This window comes from Mixophyes fleayi, chromosome 5 (assembly GCF_038048845.1).
Source record: "Mixophyes fleayi isolate aMixFle1 chromosome 5, aMixFle1.hap1, whole genome shotgun sequence".
Lineage (NCBI taxonomy): Eukaryota > Metazoa > Chordata > Amphibia > Anura > Limnodynastidae > Mixophyes > Mixophyes fleayi.
Genome location: NC_134406.1, coordinates 34680323 through 34686968, shown reverse-complemented (window position 1 = coordinate 34686968; position 6646 = coordinate 34680323). Strand labels below are relative to the sequence as shown.

The 6646-nt window shown below is 42.5% G+C and overlaps 1 long non-coding RNA gene across 1 annotated transcript in view; it reads left to right on the top strand.

Annotated features, from left to right (window-relative positions):
- The first annotated feature begins 388 nt into the window (after positions 1-388).
- LOC142157637 (uncharacterized) overlaps positions 389-6646 on the top strand; it is a 43254-nt gene continuing 36996 nt past the window's right edge. Inside the window, exon 1 of the long non-coding RNA XR_012692536.1 lies at positions 389-700. This is a non-coding gene — a long non-coding RNA (uncharacterized LOC142157637). The remainder of the gene's footprint in view (positions 701-6646) is intronic.

The following is a 6646-nucleotide window of genomic DNA, read 5'->3' as shown; positions in this document are numbered from 1 at the left end:
CTGCGCATGCGCGGTCGCAGCAGCTCCTCCCTCTCATATCTGCAGAGATTACCGCGCTGGCCTGGTGAAAGGTGAGAGATCACTATGGCCAAATTTACATCTTATACATATATAGATCAGTAAATAGCAATATTGTATAGTACTCACAATTTCACACCAACCCTCAAAAACACCCCCTCTAAACACACCTGTAACACCCCCCTAGTGGTGTTTTAGTTAAACCTTTACCTCAGTGAATAGAGGAGGGGTCACCTAGAGGGTAAGATAGAAGTTTCTGAAAAGTTACATAAACTGGTTACCATGGTGATAACCCAGCCCAGCCTGTGAGACTAAGTGAGAGGAAGGAGGGGCTGTCATTAAGGGGGGATAGGAACTGAGAAGAGACACACAAGAGGAGAGTTGTAGCTGGGGACCTGGGATGGAAGCTCCCAGGCTCCCCCAGCATTGCCTGGAAGTCTGAGCATGGTGACTGAGCCAGGGCAAGGAATGTGTGCACTGGATGAGGGGGAGAACTCCATGCCACTATAGAGAACCCAAGAGAGAGGGGGACACTTCGCATGGAAGAGGCCCTGGAGTGAGGGCTGCTACAAGAGGCAAGGTAGCTGTAGTGTCAGATCCTGAGGCTGAGAGTACACAGAGTGACGTGTCAGAGCACAGGAGACATCATCCCCGCAGAGGAGGGATGAGCTGCAGTTGAGAGGTACACAGAGTGTGTCAGAGCTGCATGGAGGAGAGGCTGCCTGCCTATTAGCATCCATGCATGTGCCCCTTCAGAAAGGGTATCTGCAGTGAGTATGGAGTGTAAGAGAGACCAATGATTTATGTTACATAACATCTGGATAACATTAAGAACTGTGCTGGAGAGAGTAAGGAGCTGTACATATATTTCTTTATTGCTGCAACCATTATGATTATCGTGCTGGAGGAAGAGTGTAAATAAAGAGTTGAGTTTGTTATAGAGATGGTCTGGCGCCCAAATTATTGTGACTTCTATTACACTGCACCAAAGTGACATTACCTGTGTCCCACTAACTACAAAGAAACACCTGCATGTGCAGGGACCCCCTGATCATTTACACCCATGCCCATCAGCTAGCCAGGGCTTGAGAAGGAGGTGCACTGTGTACCCTTTGCACCCCACACTACACACAGTGACAGGGGGTTACACACCAATAACGTGATAGCACTACACACATAAGGCACACAGACAAGATACACACAGAAACACACACATGTTAAAACTTTTGTCATCTTTGCCTATTTCTCCCATATTTTCTCACTGTAAAATCTTGCCCAGTTTCACAAGATTAGAGGGGTGATCTGTGAAAGTTTCATTTTGTCCAGCTCAAATTACCATCATGAGGTAAATCATCAATTCCAAAGATTTTAGATGCTTTTACTCTGCTGAGCAGAATCTCCCTTTTGCCACTCATTTGAATAACTGTGCATCTCAGTTTCCACAGAAAGCCCATTTATATACATTGCCCATAGATATGAATTGAAAAATCTCAGCCAATCACAAGTAACTAGACTGACTTCGCTTACTGTGACTGTAAGGTATATTTTTTTTCAAGCTTTACGTAGCAGGCTAAAATAGTGGATCCTATAACATATTGGTTATCATCAGCTATTTATATAGCGTTATCAATTCCGCAGCGCTGTACAGAGAACTCACATCAGTCCCTGCCCCATTGGAGCTTACAGTCTAAATTCTCTAACATACAACACACAAACAGAGAGAGACAGACAAGGGTCAATGTGGTAGCTGCCAATTAACCTACTAGTATGTTTTGTATATATGTATGTAATATAGTCCAAACTTGTGTCATGGTATCAATGTTTTTTGTTTATTTTTGTGGTTGTTCATTTTTTTTAATGTGCCTTAGAAATGCTATTTTGATGTGCGGTATCATTGCTAGTTTAAATACGGAGTGTCAATACACATTTTAATGAAGGGTTTAGATTGTTTTAATGTATAGTATTTTAGTGTGTAGTAGGAATGATTTTTTATGTTTTATTTTCCGAATTCAACCATTTGGAAACCCCCCCTTAAAAATCCTGCGTTTGCCCCTGCCAGCCATTATATTATGTCGCAAAATGTAAATGCTGATTTAAAACTGCATATCGGAAACTGAATGCAATCAAAAGTGAATGCACTAATAGACATAGTTAGTGACAGGTAGCCACACACTTAATCTATTGTACTCTAAAAAGCACACTGAATATTACTGAGCTATAAAGCACAGTGTGATGGTCCATGAATGAAACAATAGTGCCAGGTAGCATAAGTGGTGGTCAGGGCCGGATTAACCATAGGGCTAACTGGGCTACAGCCCAGGGGCCTATGGCATCCAGGGGGCCCTTGAAAGTGCTCAGCAGCAGTATTGATTGGTCGGGGGCGGGGGCGCCCCCGGTGCGATTAGTGCTGCTGAGCATGTTCACTGCGGTCCTTCTCCGGCGCGCTGTAGTCTCTTTACTGAGTAGATCTCATGAGTCTCATTCTCACGAGATCTTCTCAGTAAAGAGTGTACAGCGCCCCGGAGAAGGAGGTAAGGGGAGGGGGGGGGGCGGGGAGCTCAGATCACATGGGGGGGGGGGCTGACGGGGGGATGGAGGCCCCCTTAGCCCAGGGGCCTCCATTCCCTTAATCCGGCACTGGTGGTGGTGGATGACAAAATTAGGTCCCAAATACAAAATAAATCCAAGACAAACCAGTGGCTGATTCAAAGTCACAACATATTTATTACACAACTCTTTGTTTTCTTTCACTTTTCCTTCTCTATCGCTAATAAAAGGATTTCAACTAAGCATTCACAAGACTGATGGGGAGAATTGTACCAATTGCTTATTAATAATTAAATAAAATATGGAATGTTTTTGATTTATACCAATTTTGTGAATCTTAGAGTGCCCCCATTAGAAGAGCTCTTTGGTTTTTCTTCATTTCTACAATGCTCATTCCATATATGATCATTTTGTAAAGAGTTTATTTTTTAAAAATGAGTGAGATCAGTGTGACAATCACTATGATGATCGGATCTTTGTAGCCTGTCGGGCTTGGTGCTACTCAGCCCAGAGGTGCGGAGTCTAACGAGGGAGATGGTTTTCACCAGGGACCCCCGCAAGCAGCTGTGGCCTCTGCCCAGCAGGTCGTGGTCCTCTGAGTGAGTGTCAGACAAGACCAGTGGAGAGAACCCACAGTCTGGGATAAAGTGATGATCTAATAGAGACTGGACAAGGCCTGATGGTCTGAAGGTTGCTGGAAATTAGGAGCGCAGGAGGGCGGCGATTGGAGTGACCACTTGGGAATGGATGCAGAATCTGCCGGGACACAGGGAGCAATGGTCTGCGGCAGGTATGGAGACCTCTGTGGTTATCTGCAGAGCTGCTGGTGACAAGGAGCGATGGTCTGCGGCAGGTATGGAGACCTCTGTGGTTATCTGCAGAGTTGCTGGTGACAAGGAGCGATAATCTGCAGTAGGTATGGAGACCACTGTGGTTAGCTGCAGAGTTGCTGGTGACAAGGAGCAATAGTCTGCAGCAGGAATGGAGACCACTGTGGTTAGATGCAGAGTTGCTGGTGACAAGGAGCAATAATCTGCAGCAGGTATCGAGACCATTGTGGTTAGCTGCAGAGTTGCTGGAGGCAAGGAGCAATGGTCTGCAGCAGGAATGGAGACCAATGTGGTTAGCTGCAGAGTTGCTGGAAACAAGGAGCAATAGTCTGCAGCAGGTATGACACAGGAGAACAAACTGAGCCATGTCTGACTGTTAGAGAGCTCTGACTCAAAGAACAGGCCACTCACCTCAGGCCACTCACCTGTGGAACAGGTGCCTTAAATATCCAGAGGGATAATTAGAGTCCTAATGAATGGGAGGAGGAGGTGATAAATGCTGGGTCTGCACATGCGCAGTCCTGGAGAGCAGACTAGTGGTGTCAGAGGGAGCTGCCGTGCCATGGAGCCAACAGGATGCTGAGGGAACGTGGGCAGGTGAGGGCCCCGGATCCCGGGCGTTAGGTCTGTGGGTCTGATGTGTGACAATTTCTTTATTTCATGTTTGATACCAGATATAACCGGTTCTGTTCGGATGTTCTAAAATGAATCATTTTAGACAGGAGAAGGCCCAGCAACATATTTTCATTTTAACTCTGGATACAATAATTTCTGATCTAAATCAGCAATTTAAACCAATGAAAGACGTGTGCAGTTTCGCCCTTATTATAAAACTGAAGACAGTGGCAGATGAAGAGCTGGAAAGATTAAGTATCATTTGTTCTACAGGGCATAGATTAGTTAAATTATCAAACTGTTCTGTGGAATATTTCCCTCAACAGTGTTTGGGTGCTGAATTTAAATGTTTATCTGGAGGAATTTGGCCTTAAGTGTTCCACTGGAATTGCACCTTTTATTTTTGTCCCACTCTGCCTTTCCAAGCACACCGCGGCCAGCTATATTTAAAGACTAGAAAGCTCCCAAAATGCAGAATTTTGCATTTACAAATATATTGCCTCATTCATTAAGAATCTTAACTTAAAGAAACTTCTTATTTTAGTCTCCTGGACAAAACCATGTTACAATGCAAGGGGTGAAAATTAGTTTTCTGTTTTGCACATAAGTTAAATACTGACTGTTTTTTCATGTTGACACAAATACTTGATAGCTTATTTGTACACTGAAATTTAAAGTTGATATTTGTGTGCTACATAAAAAAACAGTCAGTATTTAACTTATGTGCAAAACAGAATACTCATTTGCACCCCTTGCATTGTAACATGGTTTTGTCCAGGAGACTGAAATAAGAAGTTTCTTTAAGTTAAGATCCTTAATGAATCAGGCTCCATGTTTTTATTGATTATTCATTTAATGATGCCACGTTTCTTACCCATTTCACACCATTGGACTTGGGTTAAATGTCATATACAACCTACAGAATAAAAGGATATTTGGAGACGTGCATTGCACTGAGAATATTTTGCAACCTTCCACTGTCTGTAGGGAAGGGAGAGAAAATTGTCAGCTCTCATTAAAAACTACCTGCATTGAGTGAGGAATCAGCAGTGATTGAAAACTTTGATATATTCTCAATTGCACATGAACTTGTGAAGCAACTATACTGGCAAAATATTTTGCCAACAGTAAAGTAAGACGGAGACAAGTTCTAAAGATACTTTATTAAAAAGAAAGCAAAATAGCAAAAACATCAAATTTCCACAGTAAATATACAGAAACAAAGTACATTTTAGATACTAAATAAAAAATACAATAAAAAGAGTATTAAATACAAAACACAGAATTTAAATTTATAAATAAAGAAGCAACTTATCTAAAATAGCTGTGCACAATACAATTCATAGGGTGATGTAAAAAGGAAATGGGATCTGCGCTTCCCACAGGTGTCTTGGAATAGAAGGCTGCCTCAAGGAAGTGTGAGGGGTGGGCTACAACCCTTTAAAATAGAGATGGTAAAAGGAAAAGGGAACCTTGGGGCGCCAAGCCCAATAATCAATATGTCTGTATAAAGTGTCCACTTTATTGGTACATAAATGGAACCAAATGGTATGAAACACTAACATAGGTTGCAACCCACAATATACAAACAGAACAGTTTTGCAGATTTTTATGATATTGCTAAATATAACAGCAAGGCTGAAAGTAATGCAGTTATCACTGTCAATATGGATGATATACTAATAAAATGGCATTCACACAGTCTCTAGGCATAAGAGCTGTAAAGTCCGAAATTATAGCAATATAAGAAAATGATGATCGATACACACAGTTTCTAACCATGTAGGTTTAAAAGTCCAATGGGCAAACCGATATAAACCTAGTTGTGGAGAGTGGAAGGACTCCGAGGAATCAAATTGAACAGTCTCACAAGAAAAGTTTGATGTATGTGTAAGTTTTAAAGGAATAATTCCTATAAGTTTCGCTGTAGAAGTCCAATGTAAGGAAGACCTCAGCGGTAGTTGTAATAGTTCTACTCCATGATTATGTGGGAACAATTGCCCAAACCTGTGATATCGGGCACTGGAACGGACGATTCTTACCCAGTTCCGGGCTATGTGGATAACTCTCATTCCAGCGACTGTATGTTCCGAATAGGTCCTCACGGCAGGGTGAGTTGTGTAGGCAGAAGTGACGTCTGGCCGCGGCCGCAGCTGGGTGCACTAATGCGGAGGCGCATGCGATGAAATGTTGAACAAATCTTCGTCAGCTCCATCCGGAGCACGCAAAGAAAACAGAGTGGATGAGAGTGTAAATGATAACCTACGCGTTTCGCCACTAATGGCTTCCTCAGGGATACAATTCATACCTTAGCCTCTCCCAAAAACGGTTACACTTACAGGGCCTGATGGTGAGTTGGATGCATTTATGTCCAAGACACAGATGTAAAATACATGCAAAGAAAAAGCATTCATTATGTGTTGATTCTGAATCGTACGTATCTTAAGATATGCGTGACTCAGACTACAGTCATGGCCAAAAGTTTTGAGAATGACACAAGTATTGGTTTTCACAAAGTTTGCTGCTTCAGTGTTTTTAGACCTTTTTGTCAGATGTTGCTATGGTATACTGAAGTAACATTACAAGCATTTCGTAAGTGTCAAAGGCTTCTATTGACAATTACATTAAGTTTATGC